Consider the following 7,972-nt stretch of genomic DNA (forward strand, 5'->3'; position numbering starts at 1 on the left):
CGGTTATGTCTTCACATTAAATGGAGGTGCGGTCTCTTGGAAGAGTTCAAAACAGGATGTTGTTGCATTATCCACTACAGAATCGGAGTACATTGCCGCATCATTGGCAGCACAGGAAGCTGCATGGATGAAGAAATTCATCGATGACTTAGGAGTGGTCCCTTCCATTCAAGACCCTCTTGAGATCTTTTGTGACAACGAAGGTGCGATTGCTCAAATCAAGGAACCTCGTGCTCACCAAAAGACCCGTCACATTGAGCGGAGATTCAACTACATTAGGGATGAAGTTGAAAAGGGAAAGATATGTATTCGCAAAGTTCACACAGATCATAACATAGCGGATCCACTCACGAAACTCTTATATGGAGCAAAACATGAAGGACATGTTTGTGCATTAGGGCTTCGATATTCTAGTGATTGGCCATGATCTGTTTTAAGTATTGTAACGGAACGAAGTGGTTCAAACTCATTAATATAATTATGGTTTAATTTATTTTGAGTTATGTTCATATTTTGCATATTTTATCCATGAATAAGCAATTATTCTAAATTCCGTAGTCGATCACATTTGTGGGAACAAGTGTGAGGTTTAGACTATTATGAACTTGGATTGGTATACATTCAGGTTGAATGTGGGGCAGGGTTGCTACCAAGGTTCATAGATATTTGTGGGATACAAATATTGGAAGACCCGCTCTCAAGATTTACTGTATGGAGCCTTTGTGGTTGATCACATGTAATCTTGAGTAAAGGCGAATATCATCGTATCCTCTGACCTGAGATACATATTGGGTCCTGATATTCACCGAGTATTATGCCTTGATTCTTTCCTTCGCTATTCTGAAATATGGTAGCACATAAGGAAGAGCTCGGGTATAATACAAAGTGTGTATCTAGGACGTATGTAGTCAAGATGGAATTTGTCCCTCTTATTCGTTGAGAGTCAGATGTCTAAGGCCTGATAAAGTTAAATCTATAAGAGAGTGGTCACTCTGTATCTCTTGGATTTGACATGACATCTAGGATGAAAGGATATAATGAAAGATTCACCTATATATCAGTTCGAGTAGGGAACTCGAAAGGGATGATGTTATTGAATGGCACAAAGTCATAACATATTGGGGGTGATGGACGGTCGTTAGGTGGTATCCGTCACTTGCATTAATTTCTTATGTTTCTCGTGCAAGTGAGAGATTGAAGGTATTTCATATGCCCGAGAGACATATTAAATTAATTTGGCTAATGTGTTATGATCCAAGTCGGGTCATACCCAATAACAAGCTTACCAACACTTTATATGTATTTATTTTAACGGTTGGATTGTTAAATAAATACGCGACACTTGGATTTCAGAAAATCGGGTTTCTGAAATATAATCACTTGAGATAAATTATTTGGATAATTTATATTTAATTATTTATAGGTTTAAATAATTGACGTGTGTTATATTTTATAAAAGGGTTTATAAAATATATAAATGTAACAAATGTATATTTTCTTTGCAAGTTTTATAAATTTTAAACAAAAGAAAAGGAAGTCCCAAAAGGGACGGTTTTGAGCAGCTCAAAACACCACACACATGCTTGTTACATTCAAGAAAAACACACATGCCTTGCTTTGGTCAACTTTAAGAACACATTTCACAATGTACATGTCTTAATACTTGAACCAAGGTCCCTTTTGACTTAAGTGAAAAAATAACAACTTGGAACTTGCTCTCTCACTTCGTGAGTCTGTTTTCTGGCCGAAATTAATACACACAAACAAGAGAGAGTTTGGTTCTTATTTGGTAGTAATATAGTGTCTTCAAATTCTAACCAAACAAGAGAGAGTGTCGGTATTCAAGGCTTGTGGGTATAACAACTTGAGGCTTCAAGTTAGAAGCATACAAGCCATCAAAACTCATCAAACATTCTGCTCAAATATTGCTGATTGCTGTTCGGTTTTCTCAAGGGCAGAAAAGTGGGTTTCAAGCTAGGTTTCAAGGTGATAAAGGTTTAACCAACTCAAGGGTGGTTTGGTGTATTGTTCTATCATCTTCATCATCATCTTAAGCCTTCATAACAGCCCTCAAACTTGGTTTTGAGGAGGTATTAAATCACTCCCTTCCTTTTAATTTGTAAGCATTATTTCACAACTTGATCCATGGGGTTTAACTTTAAAATGGTTTAAAGATTAACAAGCCAAAATGTAACTAACATGCTTCCGCTTTGATAAGTTTCTTAAAAGGTTTTAAGTATCATGAAACTTGTTAAATCCCAACATGTTCATCCTCCACTTCTCTATTTTTAAATAGAGTACAGATCCTATTAAAGGTACGAAGATGTTCGTTTGGATCTTCCTTCAGCGCACCACTAAATTGGCATTGATTTGTTACCATGTGTAGGATTTGTCCTTTGATTTCATAATCTGGCGCATTAATGTCTGGTTGAGTAATTGCGTGACCTTGGCCAGTGCGTTTAGCTCTCATTCGGTCTTCCATACTTAGAGGTTCCAGATTTTCCATGATTGAAATTGTTGAATACGAATCACTAGAGGATTCTGATTTAACGGTTTGTAGTTCAGGAGGAATGATTAGTGGTTCATGATCTCTGAATTGTCCTTGAATATCCTCCGGATTCTCAATTGTGAGGTCGGGTTCAAAAAATGGATTATCAGAAATTTGAATTGGAGTACTTGGTCGACTAGATGACGATTCTAAAGAAAAATCAACGGCGACAATATTGGCTAGATGTCTTGATCTAGTTACAGGTGGTGAATGTATCAAAGGTGGTGAACGTTTTGCTCGGTGCATTCACTAAATATCCTATTAGTTATAAAAATAAAAATTATATAAGTTATCAAATTAATAGACTTTTCTGATTTTGCTCACGTTTCGAATAGCCAAAAGATGTAGCAGGGAGCCAGAACCCGTTAAATCGGAAGCTCACAACTCAGTCACTAACAAATCCAACTATTACTACGAACCAGAAAATTTGGATGTCTATCAATTTAACCGCTTAAAATAATTTTTCGCCGAAGTTTAAAGAAATTTTAGAGAAGAAATAGAAAATTCTATGTCCTAAAAACTAGAGTGGCGAGAAATAAGAAAGAAAAAGAGTGCGTCGAAAAACGTCGAAAAATAAAAGGTTGAAAAATAATAAAAAGAACGTAGCGCGTCGAAACTTAAAATTCTAAAAACTTAAAAATTAAAAATTACGTCTAAAAATATTAAAGCTTAAAAGGAATTCTATATCCAAAACGGTAATAACTTAGAAAGTACTAAAATCTTAAAATGGCGTCGCAAAATTCTAAAGCACCTCAATCTTAGTCTAAAGAAAAAGTACTTAAGGGATTTTACGGCAAAGCCTAAAAATCTAGAAATAAAAATAATTACGGCAAAAACTATGACTTAGAACTAAATACGAACGAAAAATACAAATATTATGCTAAAACAAATAAAAAGTTATAAAATATAAAAATAAACTTAAAGTTGTAAAAAGTACAATTTTTATAAAAATATTATTTTTATATTATTTATTTATAAAAGTATTAATTTTATAATTTATTAAATCTAATTAAAACTAAAAATACAAATTAAATAAATAAAACTAAAACTAAATTAATTTAATATAAACCCTAATTATTATTAATTATATATTAATTATATAATTAATCGAACCCTAATTCTGTCGGCAGAGGTATCAGGCCTGTCAAATCAAGCCATGCGATTGCATGGACTTCGCGTTATAAATTCATGCGGTCGCATGGAGTAGGGTTTCGGGCCAGGTGTTGGGCTGCTACAGTTCTCGGCCCGATTACTTTAAATATTTTTTTCCTGTTTTCTGTTTTTAATATAAATAAATATTTATATAAAATAATAAAATACTTATATTTCAAAACTAAAATAGAAATAAAAATACTTTTTAACTTTATATATTTTAAACAAATTCTTAAAAATAAATATATAGATATTTTTCATTTTATATTTTTGTATTTTTTAATATTTAAAACGTATTTTTACAAAAGCGTATTTTTACAAAAGTAAACTAAGAATCTTTTTTTTTATATAGCGTTTCGCTTCCGGCATTTAAGCAAGTCCCCGGCAGCGGCGCAAAAAATACTAGATGTTATGCGAGGCGTATACGAAATAGTTATATTTTTACAAGGAAATACTATTAAATACGATACAATTTTACACAAGTTATTTATTTATTTATAGAGTGGATATACCTAAACCTTGCTATAACACTTATAGGCAGTGTACCTAATCGTACAGTAGTGTAGTTTTTAGTAAGTCCGGTTCGTCCACAGGGAACTTGCCAAGTTTAACGCTATATCTTTAAAACTATATTTGTATATAAATATATATGTAGTATTATTATTATAAAAGGGGGTTTTTACCGTTTAATGACCGGTTTGTCGATTTTAAAACTTTAGTCGCAGTTAAAACCTAATGTAAAATATTAAATATATAAAAGACTTAATTTAAAGCGTAAAGTAAATAACAATAATGAAATTGCGATAAATAAAATGACGATAAATAAAATTGCGATAATTAAAAAGTACGATAATTAAAAGTGCAATTAAATACAATGACAGTAAATAAAAGTGCAATAATTAAAAGTGCAATTAAATATGAAATAAAGAAATTATGCTTATTTAAACTTTCGTAATCATGATGTTTGACGTGTTGATTTTAGTTTATTCCCATGGGTTAATTGTCCTTTGTCCTGGATTATTCAATATGTCCATCTGGTTTTTGTCCATAACAGTCCATCAGTCATAAATATAAAGTGTGAGTGTCCTCGTCAAATTATCCTTATATCCGAAGTTAAATATTCCAACTAATTGGGGACTTAAACTGTAACAATGTTTTAATATTTTGTTTAATAATTACACCAGGATATCGACTGCGTGTAACCCAAGATTTTAATACTTTGTTAACAATTACGCCAAGTGTCCTTGTACATAATTCACCCTTGTTTTAATAAGTCCATTAACTATTAATCCATTCCCGTGTCCGGTTAAATGAACGATTATTAGTACTTATAAATATCCCGCCCATCGTGTCCGATCGAGTGTATGTGGTTATTTATAGGTACGTCCAATTGTAAATCTTTATATTAAATTAACAAACTATCATATAATTAAACAAATATAAAGCCCATTAATAGGCCAGAGTATAATTTCCACAAGTGTCGTTCTTTTGTCCAAACCTCAATTATGGTACAAAGCCCAATTACCCCGTCTTTAATATTTTAGCCCAACATCATGATTACTTCGGCTTAAATAAGCATAATAATAACTTAGCTACGAGGCATTAATTTAAAAAGGTTGAACATAACTTACAATGATTAAAAATAGCGTAGCGTTACACGGACAAAATTTTGACTTACACCCTTACAACATTCGCTAACATACCCTTATTATTAAAATTAAAATTAAAATTAAAATTATAATATATATATATATATATATATATATATATATATATATATATATATATATATATATATATATATATACGTGAAATTGAGAGATAGAGAAAAGGTGTAAACATGTGATCAAAAACTGCGAAATTTACAGGATGTCACCTAATTCTGTTCACCATGCGATCGCATGGATTTATAACTGCCAGGCCATGTGATCGCATGGCCTGCTTTTCTAGCTCACATGAGTTTGTTTGCTTTCTTGTCGACGGTATTTAATAATAATATAATATATAAATAATTTATAGAATATATAAATATTATATTATATTCATGTGCATAGTTGACTTGTAATTTTAGCTCTGTTGTGTCGCGCGTTGTTAGTTGGCTCAGGTCCCGGTTCTGGATTTTCGAACGTCCGTGCGTACAATTTAATATCTTGTATTTTGCGTTTTGCATCTTGTACTCTTGTAATTTTGAGACGTTTCTCATCAATAATTTGAACCACTTTGATTGTACTTTGTACTTTTGAGCTTTTTGGTCGTTTGCGTCTTCAATTCGTCGAATCTGTCTTTTGTCTTCACCTTTTATTACTTAAACGAATATCACTTGTAAATAGAACGATTGCAACTAAAAGCTTGTCTTTCTTGAGGGATAATGCTATGAAATATATGTTCGTTTTTAGCATTATCAATGTCCATTACTACGAAATCTGTAGGATACAGGAATTTGTCGACTTTAACCATGACGTTCTCAAATATGCCCTTAGGATATCGAATTGTGTGATCGGCAAGTTGGATTGTCTGGGACCAACAATGTACTAATCAGATAAAGTAAGTGCATACTATGATTTCACCAGTTATTCTGCCGGGATTATGATTTCACCTAAATTTGGGTTTTTCTAATTTATAGGACAGATAAAGTAAATGCAATAAAATTTGTAATTTAGATAAGGTTAAAGCAAGTGCATACTATGATTTCACCAATTATTCTGCCGGGATTATGGAATGCTGGCTTATGAATAGGTAGGGACCTTGTATTCATTACACTGGTCCTAAACGCCCCTGTCGTAAGACATGTCACTGGGTAATGCGATAGGCTTGAATATTTTGAATAGACAGCAACGTCCCTTACCCCCGACGCCCGTGCAGTCTGACTACAGGCATACACGTTCAGACAGCCCATCCAATTGAGCGACTCGGTTGGGTGACGTATTAACATTTCACAAAGGTCTAAATTTTCTTAAGCATAATAGAATACAGGGTTTACCGTATTCGAGAGACGTGATGTGTTTTAATGCTTTCGTTAATGAGTGGGTTTAAAAGATAGTTAGGCCCTTAAAAAAGAGTTCAACCATAAAGAACATCGTGGCCAAGTCAGGTTGACTTCCATGAACACGTTCAGTTATCCTAACGGTTCAATCCTTTATGTGTTTAAACAAACACTTTCTTAATTAACCAAGAATCCCTCAAGCAGGGTACAATGCTTGAGACCTCGTTATGGTGAAGTGTACTAATCAGCGCTGAACGGCTTCCAAAGCCTTACTTAGCAGAGGTACAGCTTACAACAACTGTTATGCTTCAGCATGCACGTACGAAGTTTATATGCTTAGTGATTACACTAGCATGGTCTGGGATCGACAATGTACTAAGGGTCTAGTTAGATGTTTCACTACGAAAGAGTCCTCAGTCGGAATCCAAAGCTTGATAGACTTACTACAACCGATGTGCCTCGGTCGATCTTGCGTTGTATCCGATAGACTTCTCTTACCAAGGGGTGACACAGATAGTGTACTCTGAATCGGGGTTCGTGACTTCCCAATAACAAAGCAAATAACTACATTCTATTAGTTGAAAAAGCGATTGAATTTAAAGCATAATCGGAAAGCATTTCGACAACATACACACACCACAATATTATTTCGGCATTATAACTGATTACATCATACTATACACTAAAGATAACTACTCGCTAATCATGGCAGCAACATCACAGAACATAATGATAGAAGACATTATATAAAGATAAAAGATAGAAGAACCAGTAGATTAAATGAGTTTCGAATACAAAAGTGACAACTTCAAACTCCATACCGCTCCTAATACAATCTTCGGCGTTCTTCTCTGGGTACTAGATTTCCTGCACGGAGTCGAAGACCTTGAAAGTATGACTAATATTGTACAAGAGATAGAAAGAAGGGAATTTAAGTGTGTGTTGGAATGAATGATAAAGACCCTTTAAATAAGCTTGATTTTTGCCTGCAAACGGCTGGCAGGCCGTTTGGCAAACCGTTTGCAGGGGCCGTTTGCAAGGCCAGCCCGTTTAGCATGCCCGTTTGATTTGGGCGTATGGAAGGCCATTTGCCATACTGGCAGGCCGTTTGGTAGCCCGTTTGGCTGGCCGTTTGGCTTGCTGATTCGCTGGATCGTAACTTGATTTCTTGTCTTTCACCATTTTCGCTCTAGAATCTTCGTTTTAGCTCCGATTCTCTTGATTCTTTTTGCACCGTCTTCGTAATCACTTGTCTTCAATTCTAACCAGCGAAGCGGGTATTTTGCCGA

This window comes from Rutidosis leptorrhynchoides, chromosome 4 (assembly GCF_046630445.1).
Source record: "Rutidosis leptorrhynchoides isolate AG116_Rl617_1_P2 chromosome 4, CSIRO_AGI_Rlap_v1, whole genome shotgun sequence".
In the NCBI taxonomy this organism is placed as follows: domain Eukaryota; kingdom Viridiplantae; phylum Streptophyta; class Magnoliopsida; order Asterales; family Asteraceae; genus Rutidosis; species Rutidosis leptorrhynchoides.